The 26,365-nt window shown below is 42.1% G+C and overlaps 1 pseudogene; it reads right to left on the bottom strand.

Annotated features, from left to right (window-relative positions):
• Nucleotides 1-19,403, bottom strand: part of LOC114693481 — a 77,624-nt pseudogene extending 58,221 nt beyond the window's left edge.
• Between the last annotated feature and the right edge of the window lie 6,962 nt (nucleotides 19,404-26,365).

The following is a 26,365-nucleotide window of genomic DNA, read 5'->3' as shown; positions in this document are numbered from 1 at the left end:
CTGCTGGCTGGCTGGCTTGTGTTTCTTTTTTCATGACTCCTACTCCTTCAGGTCTGTTTACTTACTTTCGTAAAGGAAGAAAACATGGGGCGTGTTTAGATTTTTCTGAAGCAACTTAGAAAAAGCTTTTGATATTGTGTTTTCCAGTGTCTGTAAGACTTACCATTTTCTTAAGCAAAAATAAAGGTTAGGTTCATAAGTGTTTTATTGAGGTGCTGTTATTAAGGATTAGCAATGCTAGCCAGCACCAATTAGTGATGTGAGATATGAATAAAACAGTTATCAGGAATCAGTTGCTGGTGTGAAAACACTGTAGATGTAGGTCCTGGAACATGGGAGGAATCTGATTTTAATGGCAGCCAGAATCATCAAAAATTTACTCAAATTCATCAGTTTGTAGCAATATGAAAGAGAGAGATCTTTACATACCATGCTGGAGGACTTGAGCTACTCCGTTCTGTTTGTCCAAGTCACTCTGTAGACTTACTGTTAGGTGAGCTAAAGTAGACAGAGGAATTACCTTGAAAGGTGTTCTAGCCAATGAATGTAAGATGATGGAATGGGAGTATAATTGTTCGCAGTTGCTAATTGACTAGTAGTTCTCAGCATGGACATCAAAGCCTGCCAGCCAAGAAGCTCCCTACATGGCTCCAGGTGAGAGAACAGATCACCACCTGTGCAGATGCCAAAGGTGTGGAATCAGAGTCCTCAGACCCAGGTGCCAAAAGACAGGAGCTCCAGAGGGCATGGCCAGGAAGAGAAAGGGGAGGAAGAAGGATCTGCTCCATTGGCTGGGGTTTGAGTTCTGCTAGATAAATTCAGTTTCATCCAAGCTTATCTTGTCTAAAGAACTTTTTATTGCATATAATTTTGTATATTCATCTGATTTTATACTTCCTTTACTCTGGTTTACTATCTTAGCTAATTATAAGTTTGGGTTAGATCTGAATGAAATATTTTAGATACAGGTACTTAGGAAACAACTGATTTTGTATTGAGTACTGCCTTCACCCAGGCATTGAACACCTTCGATGAGCTGGGCAGTTCTTACACACTCATCCTTAACCCCAAGAAGGACATGGGGTTCTACAACCTCAATAGCATTATCCCGACTTTTCAGAAAATGAGATTCTGAAATCACTTTCTTAAAGTCACTTAGTTACCTGTGAAAACTAAGTTGAACTCCTGCTCTCTAGATTTATTTTTTTCTTACCATGGGAGATCCATTAATTATCTATCTACAACATTGCAGTTTTCATTACATAATTGAAACATCATTTTCTACCCTAACCCCATAGTGAAATAGAACATGGGACTTGAGAATCAGTGTGAGGTGTAAGATTCGTTGTTTTGGGGTTAGCTGTCCTTGTCATGCATAAAACAGAGTTGTTCTGGCAAACAGCTGGGATCATATTTGAAGATTAAAAATCTTTGGAGGCCAGGACACTAGCTCATCTGATAATTATGTGAGCATGAAGAGCTGAGTCTGAATCCCAGCATCCATGTGAAAACACATGCATGGTGGGATATTCCTGGAATCCCAGTGCTTGGAGGCAGAGATAGGCAGATCTCTAGATCTTCCTGGAAAGCCCTAGGTACCAGTGAAAGCCTGTCTCAAAAACTTCTGAGCAGCAACACACTGGCCTCCACATGCATGCACATGTGCACATGCTCCTGCACATATCTATTTACCTGCACACACACAGAGACACAGACACAGACACAGACACAGACACAGACACAGACACAGACACACACACACACACACACACACACACACACACACACACACACCATTAAAGCTAACTTTAGTTACCTTTCCTGTTGCTTTGATTTGATAAAATACTTCAACAGAAGCAACTTTGGGAGATGGCTGACAGTTCAAAGGTACAGTCAGTCCGTCATGGCAACGAGTCCTGGTAGCAGGAGGCAGCTGGTCACATGACATCTGTAGTCAGAAAGCAGAGAACGACCAATGTTTGTGCTCAGCCATTTTCCTCATTTTTACCCAGCCCAGAACTCAAGCCTAGGGATGGTTCTACCATCCTGGGGGGGGGGTCTTCCCAGCTCATTTAATCTCATCAACATAATCCCTCAAAGCCATGCCCAGTGCTAACGTAGGCTAAATAATTCTCACAGGTGTGCTTGGAGGCATGTCTCCTAGGGGACTCCAGAGCCTGTTAAACTAACAGTCAACACTATCGTAGGAGACTAGCTGAAGAGTGGGTCAGCAGGAGTAGAGGGGGACAAGAAAGGGTGGCGGGGTGAATATGATCACAGAACATTGATACATGTATGACGTCGTCAGGCAGAAAGAGGTTGACCACGTCTGTTCAGCAGCAGTCTTACAACTCCCTTCTGGTTTAATTTCCCACCATCTTTCTCTGTTAAAATCCAAATGTGATTGGAAAAGACCAATGTATATAGAGGGATTATTTCCTGGATTCTTCAAGCACTACACACTGTCAGATTTTCTTTTTAAAATAATCTGCCATGAATCCAGTGTTCAATTTGGGTTAAATAAATAATACTTATTTGAGTTAGTATAATTATTTATATACAGTTTGAGTTAAATAAATTAAACTAAAATGATTTTGTATGTACATTATCTTCATAAGATTATTTTTTCATTAATGTTTATGAAAGTGTAGATATTACAAGTATTTTTCACACACATACACACACTTTCATCATTCCAAAATCTGAGATATTTTTTATTTTTTTCAGAAGAAAAATGTCCCTTAATTCTTTAATATTTGGAAATGAACCTTGACTATGTTTTTTTTTTTTAACATACAACTAATAATAGATTTTTAATGTTGTAACACCAATCTTAAAAGGTCTTATTAATAAAAAACCCAGAATCAGATGTCAGGGTGAAAGCTGAAATATCAGAGAAGCAGAGGAAATCACAGCCAACCGCACCTGGCCAACTCCTCAGCCGATCCTGTTTGCTCAGACTGAAAGCCTCTGGTCCTCATCCGAAAGAGTCTTGGCTGAACTGCTGCTGCCACTAGCTCACCTCTACAAACATCCTCAGTCTAGAGAGAGAGTTCCTGTTTCCTCATGCCTTATACACCTTTCTGCGTACTGCCATATTGCTTCCTGGGATTAAAGGTGTGTGCTTCCCATTACTGGGATTAAAGGTGTGTGCCACCACTGCCTGGCTCTGTTTCCAGTGTGGCCTTGAACTCACAGAGATCCAGACTGTTCTCTGCCTCCTGAGTGATAGGATTAAGGGTGTGTGCCACCACTGCCTGACCTCTATGTCTAATCTAGTGGCTGGCTCTGTCCTCCACCCCCAGACGAGCTTTATTGGGGTACATCACCACATAAGGTACTTACGATGATTCTGGGAACTGTTTCTTAAGTACTAGACCTCCTGAACACTTCCAAAAATAATCAAGTTAAACTTGCTCCCAGCCCCCATATCCTACCCTCTCTCTCTCTCCTTTCCTTTCCTTTCCTTCCCTTCCCTTATCAAGTCACACCCCAGCCCTAAACATTTTTCTTTTGAAGAAGCTGACTACTATCAGAGGAACTCAGAACACTGTATAGACTCAGCAGTGATGTATGGCCCTAAAGATCACTTAAAAGGAAAAGTCTAAGGTGACCGACTCTTTCACACAGAGCAAAAGTGATTTGGTTAAGTTAGTGAGGCTACAACAAAGGAAATCGAACAATGACAACACAGGCTGGGAAATCCAGGCATCCACGGGCCATGGTTCTTAGCTTGGCTGTCCATCAGAATTACCTGAAGGGAGTATAAGTGAATGCATGAGCAGACACAGTATCCAGACTCCCCCAGGTCAACAGGTGGTGACTAGAGGCATCAGAGTTTTTAAAGCTTCCCAGATGACCTTTATGTGTTCTGGTGTCCATAATACCCAAGAAGGTTGCATACTCTGAGGAGATGTAGATTATTTACTTCTTGGTCGGGGGTCTCATTTAAAGATGAGTGGCCACAGGCAGGTCTGTTCACTGGCTGTCTTCTTTTGTATTGCTGAGATAAAACATCATGGCCAAAATCAACTTGGGAAGGAAAAATTATTTCATCTTTTGATTCCAGCCAAGTAATCACTCACTGAGGCAAACAGGGCAGAAACCTGGAGGCAGGAACCTGGAGGCAGAAACTAAGGCAAAGACCTCAGATGAACACTGCTTACTGGCTTGCTCCCACTGGCTTGATCAGTTAGCTTTCTTGTAGACCCCAGGACTGCTGTGGATGATTGATTGATAAATAAAACAGATTGGCAAGTAGCCAAGCAGGAAGTATAGGCGGGACTAGCAGAGAGGAGAATTGAGAGAACAGGAAGACAGAGAGGGAGAGACACCAGCCTGCTGTCCAGAGAGCATCATGTAAAGGCAGCAGGTAAAGCCACGGAACATGTGACAACATATAGATTAACAAAAATGGGCTGAATATAAGAGTAAGAGCTAGACAATGGTAGGTCTGAGCTAATGGCCGAGCAGTTTAAATAATATAAGCGTCTGTGTGTTTATTTTATAGGTGGGCTACAGGACTGCCGGGGTTTGGCAGGGGCTTGGAGGGACCGGGAGAGAAAAACTTTAGCTACACAGGACCATCTGCCCAGGGGCCACCCTGCCTACAGTGGGCTGGGCCCATCCACATTAATCATCAATCAAGAAAATGCCTCAGAGGCCAATTTGATTGGGGGCATTTTCTCAGTTGAGGTTCCCTATTCTCAGAGGACTCTAGCTTTATCAAGTTGACAAAAACTAGCACCAGACTGTACTTAGAAGACATTTCTCTATGCTACTATGTGGGCGATTGAACAAGGGTGACAAAGATATATTGCCAATTTTGGCACCAAAGGCTATGAAAACTTTCGACAATGATACCCTTCCTCATGAGAGAAGATTGATTCACTCAGAACAATATGAACAAGTGATTTTGGTGGGGAGGTTCAAAAGACTTTATATACAAGGCCACTTAGAGAGAATGAGCCACACAGGCTTCTTCCAGTTTAATCATCTGAAATGCTTTGGTTGATGCCTGGGATTGATCAAGGTGTGATGATGGTCGCCTGCATGACATAGAGGGACCCTTCTCCAAGTGAAGGACCAGAATGATGAATAGAAACACTGACTTTTACGTTCTCCTCCATTCTTCTGTGGTACTGTGGGCATTTGGTTGTGTTGGGCACTCTCAGTTTATTTGCCTGTCTGATCTAAAGTAAAAGTGGTATGTGGAGTGGATTTGCATTCTGGACACTGTAGCATTTCCCCAAGAGAAAATGAATTAGTCGTGTGGCTCATTCTGATTTATCCAAAGCTGCCAAGCTTGGCTACACTGCAGATCCAGCAACCCACTTCAATGTAAGCATTTTAATTATAATTCCAACATTTGGCTTTTACTAAAAGATAAAGACTTTTTTCATAAACTAAATATTGGAACACCATTCCCCCCAATGGCACCCCCCTTTCTTAACACATATGTACTTTGATTTTGATTAAAAACAAGGAGAGAAACATAAACAAATGGATAAGAAGGAGAAAGAGAAGGAAGGGGGCAAGGTGGAGGTAATGGAAAGAAAGGAAAACAAAATTCTCCAGCAGCCTCAGACCTGAAATTACAGAGCAAGGGCTAGTTATTCCCCAGAACACAAAGAACAGGAAAGTGGAACCTGAGGTTGTCTCTAGGTGTAGGAACATAATTTTGGTAAGTACTTTAAAAAATGGAATACTTGGCCGGGCGTTGGTGGCGCACGCCTTTAATCCCAGCACTTGGGAGGCAGAGGCAGGCGGATCTCTGTGAGTTCGAGGCCAGCCTGGGCTACCAAGTGAGCTCCAGGAAAGGCAAAGCTACACAGAGAAACCCTGTCTCGAAAAAACCAAAAAAAAAAAAAAAAAAAAAAAAAATGGAATACTTGGTGAAGTTTACACTCTTTTGTGTGGGGGATGTATTTTCCTCCCCACCTTTGGAAAGATCTATGTTAGTTTAGGAGATGAGCTGTGATGTAAATAGCTTAATCCATGCTCTCTGATAAGAACTGAGGGAAAGGTGATCCTGGGAACCTGGGATGAGTACCTTATTTCATCTGAGTGATACACTTGTCCATGAGAATTTTTCTGAAGCTTAAGGCATACGCGCGCGTGTGTGTATGTGTGTGTGCATGTTTACACGGGGGAATGTAAATGTTGAGGGTATATGTGCACATGTACACTTAACTTTCTGTGTCTTCCTCAGTTTCTCCTCACCATGTTTTCTTTGAGGCAGAGTTTCTCAATGACCTGGGCTTACTGATTCTGCAGGACTGCTGTCCAGTAAGCAAGTCCCAGAGCGCTTCCTGCTACTGGGATTACAAGCACATGCTACTGCACCTGGTTTTTTAAGACGTAGATTCTGGGGAGCTGGATGATGTGAAAATGACCCAAACAGAAATCCCAGCTGTTTCAGAACCCTATCAGCCCCTCAGCTTCAGACTTGTCCTGCAGACAGTTTCTCAGGCTTCTTCCTCAGTTGACTTCCCATTAGACTCCACCACAGAAATAGCCTTCCTTTTGCCTCTTCCTGTTGGGGTCACCCCGGCAACAATGCTGATTTTGGTCTCTGCCTTTCTCAGGGACCTCTAGAACAAGTCCCATTGCACTTTCTCTGCAGCTGCTAGACAGCACCTCTTTCTCAGAGGGCTGAGCAGGGACTCTCTGCACCCCTCCTCTGAGCTCTCCGGTCCCGGAATCCCAGCCCTTCCTTCCCACTTTGTTCTTCATTATGGGGGACATAGCTGCTCCCTGCAAGTGTCATCTCTAGGTTCCTTCATGTTCTCACCATCTTTCTGTCCTCCAACACCTACATCACCGGTTCCCAGTGGTACATTTTCTCTGATGAAATGCTTGATGTGTTTTCCAGGTTTCTGATTGGAAATTTAAGCCACTGTGATTTAAACCTTTGTTCTCATCTCCAAATTATTATGACGAAATCCTAATCTTCAAGGTGATGATATAAGGAAGTGGGAGCTTTGGTAGGTGAATAGGTCATGAGGGTGGGGGCCCTCATGAATGGAATTAGTGCCTTTATCAAGTAGATCTAAGGGCCTTCCCTTCCATCATTACAGGACAGAGTGAGACGGTATCTTGTTTGAGAAAACAGGCTGTGCTAGTAATTTGATGTTCTTTTTAAGTCACCCAATCTATGCTTATTTGGTTCAGGAGCCAGGATGGATTAAGATACCAGGTAATAGAAGTTCCCTAGAACAAAAATCCCTGAGTTTTGGATTGGGCCCAGGGATCTACAGTATTCTAGAACATTGATGCATGTCCATTAGACAAAGTAATCTATGAATTCTCTTTGATTGTAAAGATTTAATTATTCCAGCCGGGCGGTGGTGGCGCACGCCTTTAATCCCAGCACTCGGGAGGCAGAGCCAGGTGGATCTCCGTGAGTTCGAGGCCAGCCTGGGCTACCAAGTGAGTTCCAGGAAAGGCGCAAAGCTACACAAGAGAAACCCTGTCTCGAAAAAAAAACCAAAAAAAAAAAAAAAAAAAAAAAGATTTAATTATTCCTTAGAATCAATGCATTATTAATAAAGGAAGTCAGTGGCATGAACTATGTAAACTTGCTGGGTTTTGAAAGTAGAAGCCCTGTCCACTATGGCACCATAAGAGCCTCTAGATCAGTGGTTCTCAATCTGTGGGTCAAGACCTATTGGGGTTGCATATCAGATACCTTGCATATCATATATTTAGATTACAGTTCATAACACCAGCAAAACTACAGTTAAGTAGCAACAAAATAATTTTATGGTTGGGGGTTACCACAGCATGAGGAGCTATATTAAAGGGTCACAGCATTAGGAAGGTTGAGAATCACTGCTCTAGATTCTCCCCATCTAAGCCTGACTTCTTGCCTAAGAAGGGCTAAACAGCTCTCCCAGAGAGAACACATAATGAAGTCTCAGTTTCTCAAGGGCTAGCCCATGCCTCTGATGCTCCCATAATACGAAGTTTAGTGGCCTTGACTAAGACCAGATGCCAATATTTTTAAAGTCCTTGTGAGAAGAGGTATGTGAGGTGGGGAGTGTCCGTTATATAAGTTACAAACAGTGTTCCTGCCTTAAGATGTATCTCAAGTCTCGGGTTTATCTTTAAGCACAGAGCCACTTTATTCTGGAAGAACCACTCTTGACTAGAGCAAAGGCCATCTTTAAAGATGGAGTTTAATACAGTTGGGCTTGGCTCAGGGAATTGGAACAAGGCCCCATGTGAAAATGTTCTCTATGGTGGGAAGAGTTGTGTCTCTACAGAAAACGTTTCCTTAGGCTGAAATGCTTTTGCTTTCTGGGTGTAAATTTAAACCAGGGATTGGAAACAGTGTGGGTGACATCACTTGGCCTAATACCTATCTTTGGACAACCTGCAAGCTAGCCAAACATTACAGTTTTTAATGGGTTAAAAAAAATCAAAAGGAGTGTAAGCATACATGCAGGCAGAACATTGAATACTTTAAAAAGAATCAAAGGAGGTTATTTTGTGACAATGAAAACTACATGAAATTCTAATTTAGTGTCCCCAGCTAAAGTTCGGTGGTATCTAGTCCTGCTCACTCATTGTGTGTTGCCTGAGGTGGCTTTGCACTCTCATAGCAGAGACAAGCCTTTCACAAGGGACATATATGGCCCATGGATTAGACTCTCATCCTTTACAGAAAGTTTGCCCCCCCCTCTCTCGTGTGTGTGTGTGTGTGTGTGTGTGTGTGTGTGTGTGTGTGTGAGTGTGTGTGTACTTTAATGGGCATGTGCCAGCCAACCTTTAAACCATTGTTTATTGAAGCTGGGGAATGAAAATGCAGAAAGAAGAGCATATAAAACAGAGGTTCTGCTTTGAGGGCACGATGGTGGAAAGGCCTTTAGGAGTCCATTTGGGCAGAGGAGGTCTGCCGGAACTTCACAGTTCCATAAAGCTGTGGGAGCAGTGTGCATTTCAATCCTCCCTGCGTGGAGCCTGAGGAACACAGCAATGTTGGACTGGCATTTCTGGTTTTGTTTTAGAGACAGAGGGCCAGCTTCCCTATACTATCTGACATCTATTGGAAGGGATGGATCTTCTTGCTCAGCATTATCCAAAGAAGACTTCAACTCCAGTGTGAGAGAGGGCTCAGAGGTTTCTAGAAAGTAGGAGGAGCCTGCACACTAGGTACAGCAATGCCCACGCTGAAAACGACCTTGTCTTGAGGCCATTGTTCATTGGAAAGCTACAACACTCCTTTTGCCCAGCTCTCCCACTTTCTCCATCCAGTATTTTCTTCATTGAGAGAGAGAGAGAGAGATAGACAGACAGAGAGAGGCACAGACAGAGAGACACAGAGAGGGAGAGAGACCTAGAGCAGAGGCCAGTGGATGACACTAGGTGTCCTTCTTTATCACACTCTACTATATTCCTTTAAGACAGGGTCTCTCGCTAAACCTAGGTCTATACAGGCAGCCAACAAACTCCAGAGAGCCTCCTCGCCTTGCCTTCCACAGTGCTGGGGTCTCCCCTCTCCTCTTTCTCTCTCTGACACACACACACACACACACACACACACACACACACACACACACACACAGGCTTGGCTTTTTTTTTTTTTTTAAACCCATGGATTCTGGGTATTTGAACTTAGGTCTTCATGCATCCAAAGCAATCACTGACCTATCTCTCCAGACTCACTTTCTCTTTTTTTCTTTTGCAGACTGAGCTCTCTCTTCTAGGCCCTAACCTCCTTTCCAACAGGGTCTCGCTCAAGCTTGCTCTGGCCTCAGACTTGTGGCCTTCCTTCCTTAGCCTCCCAAGTGCTGAACCGAGACATGTCCCACCAGGTTATGCTCCCACTGCTTTGCTGCTCTGAGATCCTGTGTGCCTTTCAAGGCAGCATAATTCAGCCCAGTCTCATCCTGCTTGTTGACTTCATTCTCATGGTGGTTTGCTCTGGCTGCTTGTTAGTACTCAGCCTCCCAGAAATCCAACCAACTGGCCACTCCTTTCTATCCACTCACATAAATGCTTCTGCAAGAAACACAACAGAAACTCTTTCTTTAGGTCTGAAGGCACTTCACCTGAGTTCAATGCCTGACATGAGAAGGAGAAGAAGCATCTCCAAAACGTTCTTCTCTGACCTCCACACACAGGCTGTGACATGTACGTGTACAGCCACACTCACAGGCTTACACACACACACACACACACACACACACACACACACACACACAGAGAGAGAGAGAGAGAGAGAGAGAGAGAGAGAGAGAGAGAGAGAGAGAGAGAGAGAGACTTAGTTATGGTACTACTGCTGTGATGGAATACTGTGACCAAAAAAGCAAGTTGGGGATGAAAGGGTTTATTCAGCGACATTGCTGTTCATTACTCAAGGGAGTCAGGATAGGAACTCAAACAGGGCAGGGTCCTGGAGGCGGGAGCTGATGCAGAGATCAGGGAGGAGTGCTGCTTACTGGCTTGCTTCCCCTGGCTTGCTCAGCCTGCTTTCTTATAAAACCCAGGACCACCAGCCCAGGGATGGCACCACCCACCATGTTCTGGGCCCTCTCACATTGATCATGAATCTCATGGAGACAATTCCTCAGCTGAGGCTCCTTCCTCTGATGACTCTAGTTTGTGTCAAGTTGACACACAAAACCAGCCAGTACACACCCCAATAGTGAGAAAAGTTTTCAAAAGTCATCATTGAAATCACAGCCTGGACACATCTCCCAAGAGAAAAGAAGCCGTCAGGGGATTTGTCTGTTTTGTGCATTTTGAGTCTTTTCTAGTGGCTTCTTCACTGCTGTACCCCTAGAGTCAGAGCTGGAGCTGGACTCCGACCTACAACAAATGAGGAGGTGGCTGAAATGTGAGTAGGTGAATGGGTGCTTGGGTGGGTAGGTCCTGAAGTCTCCTTCTCGGCAGCTCTGTAAGCCTATGTGGAAACAGTCCTTCTCTTGCAGAGAGAGCAAAGAAGAGAAAGAACACCGAGGTAAATGAGAACAGCACCTGTTGCCTTCACTCTGATTTGAGTCCGAACTAGCCTGCACCAGTTTGCAGAAAAGAGACTGGAGAAATTAAGTTTGACCACAAAAATAATTTTAAAAATTACTATACCTAAGTTGGGGGACATTAGAGATCTACCCACTATCAGTTATTTATTTAACATTTAATATATATATTTAAATTACTTTCATAATTTTTTAAAAGTTTTTGTACAAAATATTTTTTTTTTTTTTTTTTTTTTGGTTTTTCGAGACAGGGTTTCTCAATGTAGCTTTGTGCCTTTCCTGGGACTCACTTCGTAGCCCAGGCTGGCCTCGAACTCACAGAGATCCGCCTGGCTCTGCCTCCCGAGTGCTGGGATTAAAGGCGTGCGCCACCACCGCCCGGCCACAAAATATTTTTATCATGTTTTCCCTCATGATATATATATATGGCTGGAGAGTTGAAGAGTTTTCTCTCCGGGTCCCACCAAGCCCCAGCGGTCCAACAGCCCGCTTATAAAATAAACACACAGACGCTTATATTATTTAAACTGTTTGGCCTAATGGCTCAGGCTTCTAGCTATCTATTTCTTACATCTTAAATTAATCCATTTCCATAAATCTATACCTTGCCACGTGGCTCGTGGCTTACCAGCATCTTCACATGCTGCTTGTCATGGTGGTGGCTGGCAGTGTCTCCCTCTGCCTTCCTGTTCTCTCAATTCTCCTCTCTGTTAGTCCTGACTATACTTCCTGCCTGGCTACCGGCCAATCAGTGTTTTATTTATTGACCAATCAGAGCAACACATTTGACATACAGACATACAGACCATCCCATAGCATATATGTATGTATATGTGTGTGTGTGTGTGTGTGTGTGTGTGTGTGTGTGTGTGTGTGTAATCAACCAGCTTCTTTTTTCTAAACAGTATATCTTTGTATATATCCAGGACAATATGTAGACATTAATCTTCTATTTGTACTAGATCTATAACATTTTGTTTGTATGAATCAAACACCAATTGAGTTTAGATTATTTCTGTTTGTTTATTAACTATGCCCAAAAATATCTCAGCAAACATCTTGGCTCACACAAAAACAGAATTTCTCAGCTAGTGAGGGGTGAGTGTGTGTGTGTGTGTGTGTGTGTGTGTGTGTGTTAAACAATATGCCGGGTAGCCCTGGCTGGCTGGGACCTTGCTATGTGGAGCAGTCTGTCCTCGACTCTGTGAATTCAGTCAGTTCTAAATAACAGTATCGGGCAAATGTTTGGAAACGAGAGGAGGGGACAAGGAGGGTGAGGGCAAGGGAAGCCTGGGATGTTAGTCAAAGATGGTAAGGAAGACTGACTCTGATGAGCTGTTGTTGGAGCGGAGACCTGAAGGGGGAAGGAAAGAGAGAGAACCCAGACGGGTGGGAGAAGGGGGTCCAGTGAGTGGAGTGAGGGAAGGGGGGCCGAGGTAGCAGCTTATGTGGAAGGTGAATGGCAGCAAAGACCAAATAGATTGGGAATAGAATGCATACACATGTGTGCAATGTCTAAGTTTGTGTGAGTATGTGGGCATGTGTAAAAATGTGTATGGGTGAAGGTGCATGTGTGTCCTATGTAAATGTATGTGCAAGTGTTTTATGAGTTCTCTAAGTGCATGCGTGTGTCTAAGTGTGTGTGTGAGAGGTTGTATAAGTGAGAATGTGTGAGTGTGTTTGTTGAAAGTGAGTATGTATAGTGTATAGTGTGTATGAGTGTGTGCCTGTAGTATGTGTGGATGTGAGACTGTTTGAATGTGAGTATGGGTGCTTATGATTGTGTTTGAGTGCAAGTGTGTGCCAGCATGTGAGTGACAGTGAGTGTGAGAGTATTTGAGTGTGAACATGTGCTAATGTGTGTGTGAACGTGTGAGAGTGTATTTGTGAGAGCATATTGATAGGTGTTAGCGTGTATATGTGTGTGTTATAGTGATTGTTTATGTGTATGCATGTGATAATGTGTGTGTCTGAGTGAGTGTGTGTGTGCGCGTACGATTGGCCTCTGCTATCCTGTGTCTTTTATGTAGCTCAGTGCAGGATAGCTAAGGGTCCTGCTGTGAGAGGATCGGTTACTAGCTTAGTCATTCCTGCTTCTGCTTTTGATCCGCTTTGCCACATCCACAGACCTCTCCAAACTCCTCCCGCAGGAAACAGGCTCCCCCACCATTTGTCCCCCATCCCACGAAGCCACCGACTTGCCGAAGTGCTGATCCTCTGTCCCATATCTGGACTTACCCAGCCTCCTACAGTAAAAAAAAAAAACATGCCGTCCCACTAACGTGGTGGGGTCCTGAAAACCTCAACTCTGAGTTTTCCTCCCAAAAATTTATTTCCTCTTAGATTCCAAATGCCTTTTGAATTTCTGAACTGAAGAATAGGCTTTCTTCCTTGCAGTGGGAAAATTTTCTCCTGATGCTTTCTCTGAAAACACGTGCATGTCTCGATGCACTAAATGGGAAAAGAGAAGACATGAGCGTCAGAGTCTCTGGGGATTAAAACGACATTGATTCATATTTTTGCTTTACCTTTCTAACAAAAGCATGAAAAGACTAACTGCTAACTGTAGTTAACACTTGTGTTTGGTGTTGTCAACTATGCCGTAGTTTCCCTAATCTGTAGACCCTTTCAACAGATGCCAGGTAACCACACAAAGCATAAAAAGAAGCAATAAAATCAACTGTAAAATAAGCAATAAAATTATATAGAAATAAGACGTTGCTAATTGGTCCAGTTTCTTCTTCTGTTTCTCTTTCTCCTCTGCACCTGTGCAGCTAAAGAGAAGAAAGCTTGCAGTCTCTCTCCCTGACTTCTTTTTTTAAAAGTTAAATACAATCTTTATTCAATTCTGAGGTGCGTTCTTCAAAAGTTTCTCTTTCTAGGATAATTTCAAAAAAATCTGTTATTACCTGTTTGTTGGAAATATATATTTCAGGGGCTATGCTAACATCTTCCTTGGAAACTACGCCCTTGTGTCTTGAGAAAGCTTCTTCAATTATGTTTATAGCTGAAGTACTGCCATTGGCTTTATAGTAACACTTTGCTGTATCTCTAGGCAACTGCATGAAACGTTCTCCATCAGGTGGAGACAACAGATCTAAAATGTACCTATAACTTTCCATGGCCATTTTTTGATCATCCATCTTCTCATAAAGGCTTGATCTCCCCCACAGGTGTCAGTAGGTTCATATTTAAGACCTTTTGTATAGCAAAAAATATCCAGCATAGTATTAGCTTGTTCCAGAGACATTTCTGCCAGCCTAACCTATTCTTCTGTATCACTAGGGTTTAAATATGCAGCAATCACCTCGAACTGCAATGATTTTTCCATGTCACCTTCATTCTCATATACCACAGCAAGTGCAGAAAATGGTTCAAAAGTCAATGAGCTTGTCTTATGATTTCCATGTACATCAATATTGCTTCTTCATGTTCTCCTTGAGCAAAGCGACTATTGGCTACACCCACAAGACCTCTCAGGACTCTAGGAAGTTTACTCTGTCATCTTTTGTTTTTTTGTTTTAAGGTTGAGAACCATCTCCAACACAAATATGACCTCTGCAGTGGGTTGCTCAGATGTTTCCTCCTCTTCTTTCTCTTCATCATCGTCAGTCTCTCTGAGCATGGACGCCAAGACTTTGTGAACTGACTTACTCCATCTGATGTTTCTCCTTCACTGGCATCTTTGTCCTGGAATTTGCTGGGTCACTTCCTGTTGATGATGGAACTTTGGAAATATCTGGGTTTTCTTTGTGTGATGATTTTCCTTTTTCCTGAAGACTTTTTTTTCTTCTGGACTTTTCTCTCTTCTCTTTGTCTTTTGAACTCTCCAAAGGTGATTTTCCCTTCCGTGAAGTCCAGTAAGTTCCAGGATGAACCCCGATATGTCTGCAGGGCTGAAGCTTGGCTGTATGGTGTGCTTTGATCTAGCAATGGGGAGATCTTTTGCTCCTCCCTTGGCATATTATAAAAAGCCCCTTTGAATAAACCTCTGGGTGGCTGGGTATTGATTCAGGGCCTTCCCAAAGCTATCCTGTGTCTCTATCTTCCTTGTCATCTCTTTCTATCTTTCTACCTAGTAGTCTCTCATTCCTCTCTCCTCAACCTAAGAACCCTTCGAAACATGGGAGCAGGTTGGAGCTGGACTCCCACAAAGAGATTCCATACCATGGTAACTTATATAAAGGAAACATTTAATTGAGGTGGCTTGATTACTGTTTCAGCAGTTTAGTCCATTATCATCCTGATGAGAAGCAGGCAGACATGGTGCTGGAGCTGAGAGTGCTACAACTTGCAGGCGACAGGAAGTGGACTGACTGCCACACTGAGTGAAGCTTGAGAAAAGAGACCTCAAAGCCCACACCCACAGTGACACACTTCCTCCAACAAAACAACACCTATACCAACAAACCACACCTCCTAATAGTGCCACTCCCTTTGGGGGCCATTTTCTCTCAAACCACTGTTGCTATTATAATTTTGTGTTTCCCTGTCATATACAGAAGACACTGTCTCATAACAGATGTCTCGGCCCTCTAGCTGTTAAAATACTGCTGCCTCCTGGTCAGTGATGTTCTCTGAGCCTGAGGTGATAACATTATGTTGTAGATGTATCAGTGTGGGTTGGACACCCACTGTTGGCTGTCCTCATCATTTTGACCAGTTAGTTATGGATCTCTATAGTCATCTCCATATGTTGAAAAAGATTGGCTTCTTTGATGAGGGGTGAGAGCTACACTTATCTTCCGATGTAAGGATGAGAATTTAAAATTCAGCTAGAAATCATGTTAGCTTAAGGAAGTGGGAGTAGGTTCTACTCTAGAGTCCATGACCTCACTGGCTACAATGATAGCTAGCTGGTGGATTAATTTCTTTTTATTGATGTAATAAGCAACATGACCAAAAGCAACTTGAGGATAAGAGGGTTTATTTGGCTTACACATCTCAGTCACCATCAGTCCATTATGAAGAGAAGTCTGGGCAGGAATTTGAAGCAGGAACACAGAGACTGTGGAAGAATGCTGCTTAATGGCTTGCTCACCCTGGTTTCTCAGCCTGCTTTTTTATGCAGCCCAGGAGTGGCACTGCTCCTGTGGCTAGGTCTTCCCACATCAATCATTAACCAAGAAAATGCTACATAGGAATGCTATCAGGTCAATCTTCTGAGGGTATTTTCTTAATTAAAGTTGTTTCTTTACTGATGACCCAGTTTGTGTCAAGTAGCCAACAAATTAACCAGCACAACTGGTTTACAGTACCAGGCACAAATTCCCTCTTATTCAGCGCCTGAAATCTATTTAGGCAGCTGTTGGTTTACTCCAAGACTTAAGTACCACTGTTGCACTCATGGGAATATCTTGAAGGGAACATACACTTTGGACACAGGGCATGGAGGAAGCAAGCTGATATTTAAAGCAAGTCTTTAAATTACACCTATCTGGCTCTCCATAAATATAGACTAGGTTGTTGGGAGCTTTTGCAGGAGAGTTTTTTTTTGCAGTTCCTTCCTTCCATCCAACTGTGTGGTGTGCTATATCTACCTCCTTCTAGATCTCCCCTCCCTTTCCTTCCTAGCCTAGTTATGCCTGTTCCAGTTTCTTCTACTTTGAGATCTCTTCTTCTTCTTCTTCTACTTATCAGAGAGCACCTGTGGTATTTGTCTCTCTGTGTCTGTTTTATTTCATTTTAAACAATGTCCCCAGTGCCCTCTATTCTGTTATAGATATATCATTTCTTTTTGTGGATGAATAATTTTCAACTATGCATATAGACAATGTTTTCCTTATTCATTTAAATATTGATGGATACCCAGGTGACTCTGTATCTCAGCTCTTATGAATAGGAAAATTAGCAAATAATTCCTAATGACCAGTACAACCTAGTAATTGAATATACTCCCTATCATAATAAGGTTTCTGTAAAATTTAACTAGTGGCAGGCTCTTTACAGTAAATTAAAGCTCTATCTACTGACACCGTGTCTTAAGAAGCTGAGTAGGGTAGCACATACTTTTAATCTCAGCACTCCAGAGGCAGAGGCAGAGGCAGGTGGATCTCTGAGAGTTCAAGGTTGGCCTGGTCTATGCTGAAAGTCCCTCTTTCATAATAAACAAACAAACAAACAAAAAACAAAAAGGAGGCAATGTAAAAGAAAGAAAAGTATTAACCCATATATAACAAATAAATCCTTCTTCTTAAATCAAATGTGCATTATTTCAAAAACTATAAAGATGAAAAACAGGTAAAAGTTAAAGATTAAATTACTCCAGTGTTAAAAAGTTAGATGTTATTATAGTAAAAATGTTGCAGATGATCAAACATTATTTTTTTCCCCTAACATTTTATGAATTGTATTTTGAAGATTTAGTAAGGTTTTATCTGTCCATCTACTAACTAGGTTGAATTTGAACTAACCGAGTGGACAAGTAGGTGAAGAACTGGGAGTAGTCTGACAGCTTGCAGGGCACTTCCTGTGCAGAGAATTGTGAAAAGCTAAGTCCCGGTTCAGTTCCTAACACAAGAGTGAAATGAGGCAAGATGATGAGAATATTGGACAGATAACACTGAAGCCTGGACCTTTTCCTGGGGGTGATCAGGGATGGGTAGGGAACTCTCCATAAAGAGTGATGGGGAAGGCGGCTGCCTCAGAATGAGGCTGGGGATGGGATGACTGCCTGAGCGCTGCAGAGTGGTCCAGTGCGACAGGGAGCTGGGACATAGTGTAGTAAGTGGCGCTGGAGAAAACATACAAGTGTCACTCCTCGTCAGCAGCAGTTTAGCTTGTGACATATTCATATTAGTAGGACCAAAGCCATGGACAGCCTCCTCCTTGTTGAAAGAAGTTCATCTTCTATTTTCACCCGTATGGTGGTGGGCTGGGAAGAGGCTGTTGGTCCACAGCTGGGCGTGGCTTGTGGTCACTAACAATTATAATCTTTTCTGCTTGTTATGGCTATTAGCTGGCTCTCACCCTGGCTGTAGGCATCTGATAATGCAAGGATTTGGACCCAAACTGAAGATAACTTGTATCTTACAGCTCCTGCCCAGACCCTCGGGAGTTGTCTGGAAATGGTGAACCCTGTTGTTATAGGGAACCAGCTCTGCTCTAAATGGCCAGGAGGAAGAGACTCCAGCTCAGTGGAGAAAAGAACCTTACAGTCTTAGGGGTCACTAAGTGGCTCCTCAAAGTCTCATTTGGAAATTATTTTTGCCTTTTCACAAGCATAATACATCAGGTTGTTGATCTAAAGTATATAGTGTGCATATATGCAAATAGTGTGTATATTGCCTGTATATGTGCACATACATAAACACACACATACACAAAACCAGGAAGTCGCTCTGCAGAGAATGAGGATAAAAATGTGGCTTACAGTTAATACTGTCTGTCATCCCTTGTCCTTGCTTTCTAAGAAAACAAAACCATTCTAGATTATTATTATTATTTTATTTCTATTGTGACAGGGTCTTTCTATGTAGCTCTTGCTTGCTCTGGAACTCTGACTGGCCTCAAACTCACAGAGATCCTCCTGCCTCTGCCCTCCTGAGTGCTGGGATTAACGTCACGTGTTGCTACGTCCAGCCCCACTAGATAATTTTATAAGGTATCCAAAAACTATACAATTTAACTTTTATGTCATATGTTATATTTGTATGACTTAGGGAAAATTTACGTAAATAATGTTTTAAGTACATAGAAAGAAGTTCTAATTATAGTTATGTTTAGAAATCCTTTCTCTGTATTTAAGCTGAGTTACATGGAGCTGGTAAGAAAGGGTTTAAGTAGTCATTTGGCGAAAACTAAGAAATGTTGAAACAAGGTGAAAGCTGTTCTCCCCTAGGTGGGCAGGAATGTCCAGGAAGGCATAGATATGAGGATGGACATTACTGAAGTGGAGGTGTTAACTTCATAAAGTGATGGAGAGCTTGCATTTTCTAATGTTCCCCAGAGGACTCTTAAGTTTAGAGCAGTTCAATGACTTATCAAGATCACACAGCCAGTTAATTGCAAATACTGGATGGAAACTACTTCACTTGTCTCAAAGTGCATTGCTTTCATATAGTAATACATTGTTGTGGAATAATTCTCTTGTACACTGCAAAGATTTGTCACTTGAATTGGTTTAATAAAACACTGGTTGGTAGCCAGGCAGGAAATATAGGTGGGGTGACCAAACTAAGGATGATGGGAAAGAGAAGGGCAGAGTCAGGAGTTGCCAGCAGATGCAGAGGGAGAAGGTAATGAATGTGTCATGCTAATAAAGGTATCACCATGTGGCAGGGCATACATAAGAAACATGTAGACGAATTTCCAAATAGTCTTATTAAATAAGAAACACAGAGCCAAATACAAGGGTGAAAGCCTTAGAGATCAGAGAAATATGAATAGCCACCAACTAACCTTAGCTGACCACGCCATTGTAGCTTTCCAAAAGAACCAACTTCTTCCTTTCTAACCTGAGCCTTTATTGCCTTGCTGTTCTGCCTTCTCATTGGCTCTTAGCCCAGCCACCTCACTTTCTCATCACTGCTTGTCTGTACAGACCTCCAGGTCTCTATGGTTGGTACTGGGATTAAAGGCGTGTGTCACCATGCTTGGTTGTGTCCTTGAACACACAGAGACTCTGCCTGCCATGTGATCAGAATAAGGGCGTGTGCTGCCACTGCCTGACTTCTGTTTATGGCTGGCTATGTCCTCTGATCTCCAGGCAAACTTTATTTATTAACATACAAATAAAATATCACCACAGGAACATGGGCTAACTTAAAATGTAAGAGCTAGCTAGTAATAAACCTGAACTATTGTCAGAGCATTTATAATTAATATAAGTCTCAGAGGGGTCATTTGGGAACAGGTGGTCAAGGACATGAAACGTCCTTTTACATATGGCATTCTAACATGTGACCAGAATTTCCACATAAAACCTGAAAAAGCTTAAAAAAGGATTCTAACACACAAAAACAGAGTCAAGCACAGATTCTTGGTAGCTGCCTTTTCTCCAGTGGGCTCTGTTAGCTGGTGAGCAGAGGTGTGGCTCCTTTAAGAGATGGCTTTCTGGATCAATGCTAGTGTCAAAAATTGGACAGCTCTTTTCAGAGGCCCTGCTGCCAAACATGTACATGGAGTTTATGAGCAGCAGTGGCAGGCTACGTGGAGGCAGTGTGGACCTAGAAACTGCTCAGACTTGGGGCAGTAAACATGGCTTTTAAAGCTGGCCATAAACGTGTCTTCACCATGAGACTAGACTTCAGGGAACCAAGCGGGAGGAGCCAGCACCAGCACACCATGACCTAGGTTACCCAGTAGTTATTTTGTTCATGCAGACAGAAAAGGTTACAGGTGTGCAGTAAGGACAGATTCAGACAAAAAACAAAAACAGAAACAAAAAAACCTCTAAACAGATTACAGTGTATTTAAAAATATATGTAGGCTTGGGAGAGAGAAGAAAAAGGGTAGAGAAAGCCTTTCAAAAAGGAATAGAGTAATAAAAAAATATAATAGCCACATAAAGATGGAAAATACACAGAGAGCTTGGATTATGTATATTATTGTGTTGTCTTTAAAATCTTTGGCTGCTAAGAGACCTTGTATTATGAAAACTGCTATATTAAACCAACTTATATATTTTAAAATTATCTTCACCTCAAAATTTAAGTCAAAATACATGTTCCTTTGGGGGAGAGGTTATGCTCTTATTTCCACAGAAAATGAGTGGCTCTAGATTCCTTCTGGGTTAAGAAAAATCAGGTTTGATCAAGGAAGATCCCCTGAAAAATCTGGCTAAACATAAACAAACCTAAAAGAACTATATGACACATGATGCATATTTTACCTGCTCAAACATAAAACAAAAAAAATTATCTTTGGTTGACTTGTGTACAATGCACAATCTATACTTATACTAATACAAATATGTATATTATCTTTAAAGTTTATATATTTTCAGAACAAGGAGGGCAGACACCAATGAAAATGATGACCCACGTGATCCAACATCCAGAACAACTTCCAGACTGCTGACTGAGATGATCCAACATCACAGAATATTACACCCATCTTAACAATTATCTTAAATTTTCTCAAGGTCTAAAAATTACAAGCAACCCAATCAACAGGAAGTAGTCTATAGAATTACACCCATATTCCAAAAAGATGAGTTATGGATATTTATTATCATTTAGGTGGAGTTGGTTAAAAATTGTTATTGATCATAGCAAAAAAAGGCTAAACAAAAGAGTTAAATTCAGAGATCTCTTTCTAAAAGAAGAAAGGGGGATATGATATAGAAATGACAGGATAAAAGGGTAGATTATTGAATCTACTTTAATCCAAAAAACAACTATTAATCTTACATATTTTATATTTGAATGGATTTTGGTTTATTGATACAAATTTAAAGTTAATTTTGTTATATTGTATGTATATTTCTACTCTTGTTTAGGGTATTATGTTTATGCTACTCATTTAAAAATGTAATGCATAATTAAGAAATACAGATTAATAGTCATCTATAATAGCAAATTTATAGTCATGTTAGTTAAGTTTTTAAGGTCATACAGAGATATATTTCAGATAGATAGGCAATCTTCAAACATATTAAAGACCTGAAGAATATGGCATTTAAAATATTTTAAGAACTTAGCCTTTTCTAGACAGCAAGATACACCTGTTCCTGGAAGCATCAATTACTTCAAAGAGTGTTATGGGCATCAAAGAAACTCCATATGGGGTTTATTTTCTTTATGGTAAAAGGTAACAATGTGGGCAAAGAAACTGACCTTGCCTCAATCGCTGACAGTTACTGTCCAAACTGAACCAGCAGGACACAAGAAAGGTGACTGCTGAACTTTGCCAAGACAAGGTCGGACAGTCCTTCAGAATTCCCTGCTTCACAGGAAAGTGTGTCAGATATACTAGACCTGTAGGCCAGAGTTAGATGCTACAGTGTTGCAGAGGAACTTTGGGGGACTGTCCAGGCAGCCTGATGTCCCTGTCATTAGGTAACATTTCACCCTTCTGGAGTCTTTGATGGAGCTGAAGACTAGATAGTTATAGTGTTCTTTAGTTATGATAAAAGATAAATTAAGTGCAAAACTTTGAACTCACAAAGATAACATAGATAATAGAGTATTTTCTCCAATTTTGCCAAATACAAATAGACTGGATATTGTAACTGTAATTCTTTCTTGATAACTATTTTTGTTGTATATAATCTTATTATGTTAAAGTTAAAATCTTCCTTTTTAATTAGACAAAAAGGGGAAATGCTGTGGAATAATCCTCTTGTACACTGTAAAGATTTGTCACTCAAATTGGTTTAATAAAACACTGATTTGCCAGTAGCCAGGCAGGAAGTATAGGCAGGGTGACCAAACTAAAGATGATGGGAAGGAGAAGAGCAGAGTCAGGAGTTGCCAGCAGATGCAGAGGGAGCAGGACATGAACGTGCCATGCTAATAGAGGTACTGCCGTGTGGCAGAGTGTACATAACGAATATGGGTTAGCTTAAAATATAAGAGCTGATTATTAATAAGCCTGAGCTATTGTCAGAACATTTACAATTAATATAAGCCTCAGAGTGGTTATTTGGGAATAGGCAGTTGGGACAGGAAATGTCTGTTTACATTCCATGGTCTCCTGTAATTAAATATGGGCTTGGTGACTTCAGGTACTCAAGAGCTACACCAATTAGGGCCAGAATAATAAGGGTGGCAAAATTATAAGAGAGAATGTTGAAAAGACAAAAACAACTAAAATATTAGTTCTGAAGGCAATAGTATCATTTTCTTCAGGTCCTAAGTGGGATTAAGTATCAGGTCATGGGATAAGAATTCAGCTTTAATTTAGGTCTGGTATCCTGACCTGTAATCCCAGTTGCTCAGGAGGCTAAAACAAGAGGCTTGCAAATTCAAGGCCTTCCTGGGCTACAGAAAGAGTTCAAGGCTAGCTTGGGAAACTTGCAGGACTCCGTCTAAAAATAAGAAGGAAAGAAGAGAGGCTAGGGATGTAGCTTAGTGTTCGAGTGTTTGACCAGCATGCATGGGCCCAGTGTTCAATTTCCAGTATTGAAAAAAAATGTGGTTTTAAGAAAAAGCTTTAGGGGTTGGTCTGATGGCTCGGGGCTAAGGGCCTTGTTTCCAAGCCTGGCAACATGATCCATGCAAAGAAAGAAGAAAACCAGCTCCTGCAAGTTGTTCTCTGACCTACACACACACACACACACACACACACACACACACACACACACACACAATCACAATCACAATCACATTTATACACACATACACACTCACATAATGCAACACTCACACACTCATACACACACTCATATGCACAATTACATTCACATACACACTCACACACACACTTATACACACAATCACATTCACACACACACTCACACACACACACTCGTGCATGGTCATATACTAACGCACTCATACACACAATTGCATTCACATACACAGTCACATACATACACAATACACAATCACACACACACACACACACACACCACCACACCACCACCACCACCACCACCACCACCAAGTGTGAAAAGGTCTAATTAAGAAGCTTCTCTGGCAGGAGAATCTAAGCCATTGTTGAATAATTATATTGCCCTTCTAATCACCAGGGAAGAAAGTGAAACTTGTTCTGCCTGTACAATAGACAAGGACTAGAAGAAACCCAGATAACAGCCAGAACTGGCTATAAAAAGATTAGAAGCATTTGAAGCTCACCAAACGGTAAGAGCAGATAACACCCATCTGCAGGTTCCAAAGGTGTGAGCTGGGGGCTGGTGGACTGACCTCGCAGCCTGCAGTGTGAAGGCGGAGGAAGGACTGAGTCACAGGTGTCAACCAAACAAAACCCAAACATTTTCTAAACATGGTTGTTCTGAACAACTGACTATTGACTCAGGACTTCTCTGATTGGCATGAGAGCAAGCATGCCAAGGACCTGTGAGTCATAGAACTTCAGGGAAGTGCTCTAAAGAAGAAAAAAAACATAGATAAGGAGTAGTTCCTCCACGCAGGCATCATGGTGGACTTGTTCGTTTCTAGGCATCTGCTTGCCATCATGTCTATTGTTTAGGTTCTTTTGGAGAAGGGTTTGTGCTTGAGCCAGGATTTTGATTTGGTCACTTCCGGGGTTTGTCCATTTCTCATACTCCACAAATCTATGGCAAGGGCTTCCCTGCTCATTGTCCACTTCATCAAGGTTGATCTGAAGAAGAAGTGTATAGAAAGGAGGTAATTTGACCTGCAGTGGTGAGTGCGTGCTTGACCTTACAGGAAATGACATGCCATACAGTTTCTCAGAAAGTTAGTGAGAACTCAGGAGGAGGTTGCCTGACTTGGCCTTAAACATTGTGTAGATGGCATAATAGTCTCTTCATTTCGGCATTCACGACCCTCATCAGTCTCCCCTTGCTCACATATTTAAGCAATCTGTATTTGGAATTACAGCAAATGTAGAAAAAACATTTAAAATCTGTAAAACGTTCACTACATTCTAGGAAGTGATCATGGTTTTCTTCCTTATTGCGTTTGATATTCACAAAACTTAACATACCCTTATTTTATGGAGGTAACATAAGAACCTGAAGGAAGGGATTTAGACAATGTGTTTCAAGTGACAGGCTGGTAGGAGAAGGATATTAATTTCTGGCCCTCTGACATGGGACTGTGCACTTCCTTTCTGGAAAGTGTATTTTTCTACAACTCTTTAGAATGTGATCAAATTCCTCCTGATCATCACCAGGCTTATCGACACCATGTTGATCAGAAAGCCATTGATCACAGTTCCTCAGATCCCAGGTGGGGAACAATGGTGTCAGTGGACAAATGGCCAACAAGTTAATGTTGATTTATGGCAGAGGTGATCATTTTGTTCATTGATTACTTGCAGGGGGTTGACTGTCATAGGTGAGAAATATGTATGTATTTGGTATATAATAGGGTTCACAGAGGATTTGCTATTCTAATTATGTTCCAAATATTTCATGAGACTAAAAAATCATGTTCTGTTGATCTAAAATTAAAATGTAATTGCCCAGTAAGGTCCCACAGACCCCCAAACACTACAGGCTGTTGCCATTGCTCTTGGTTACTCTCCAGAACATTGTGGTAAGGCCCTATCACTGAAGACACCACACTTGAATCATAAGACACAGAGAAATCAAGCTGGGAGCTTTATTCTGGCTAGATTTCATAGTGCTAAAAGGAGCTATGCATGCTACCAGAGGCTACAAGGAATCACTAGTCTTACTCAGCTATGACCCCTGCAAGCTACATGCCTGGCAAGACATGTCCATTGGTGTAGTAGTGGCATGAATACCATAGGAGTAACCGATCATTTTCTGATTGGATTTAGACTCATTCTAAAAGTTGAAACTCATATCTGGCACCATTTTGGGGGACCAAGAGCTTGTGGCTAAACAGATTATGGGCTCTACTGGAGAACCTATTACTATTACTTAGCTAAATGGACATCTATTAAACTAATTCTTTTTTATATATAACATAATTCTTTATTGATTCTTTGGGAATTTCACATCATCCACCTGAATCCCATTCACCTCCCAGTCTCTCTGTATCTACCCCTCACCCCTGCAGCATTGCCCAAAACAAATTAATGTAAAACAAAACAAACAAACCCACCTCACTCCTCTGTCTTTCCAACACCTCTTCATTCATTCTAGTGGCATTGGGAGCTGTGATGTGTCACACAGTATACTGTTTTGTCCAATCAGCCCTGCTCATAAAATGTCCATTGCAGTGAGTCGTTGGTCTGGGTCAAGGCCTCTGGCACACTATCATCACTGGACACTTACCTGACCTCCTCTTTGATATCCTGCTGTTGCCCCGAGTCATAGAGATCCTGGGGCTATTGTTCTAGTCCCTACATGAAGTTCGGGAGGTCATAGTTGTGGTAGATGTTAGGGTGGGCCAAGCCAAGACCCAGGATGTGGGTCTGGGTGGTATTGACCTGGTTGGTCTGGACCACTGGGACTGCCCCTCTCAGATAAGGGACAGAGCCAGCTCTTCTAGGCCCACTGTGAGAGTTGGGGCCATCCCTCCCAAGTGCCAGGCCAGCTCTCCCATGGTGGGGTGGAGTGACGACCAGGTCTTCTGCTGTAGTGTTCAGCAAGGGGCAGGGCCAGCCATCCCAGGGCCAGTGACAGGCACAGCCCTCAGATTTCAACATGCATGCTTCCTATGACCCCCCGCGGTAACACAGGCCAAGGATATCATCACAGACCCCGGCTGCAGCAGGAACACAGACCCAGACATGGCTCTCAGCATCAGCTAGGGCCTGGATGTCACCACAGCCCTGGTGGCAGCACAGGCCATCCAGATCAGTATGGCCCCAGCGAC

This window comes from Peromyscus leucopus, chromosome 3 (assembly GCF_004664715.2).
Source record: "Peromyscus leucopus breed LL Stock chromosome 3, UCI_PerLeu_2.1, whole genome shotgun sequence".
Taxonomy (NCBI): Eukaryota; Metazoa; Chordata; class Mammalia; order Rodentia; family Cricetidae; genus Peromyscus; species Peromyscus leucopus.
This window is presented reverse-complemented; position numbering and strand designations above follow the sequence as displayed.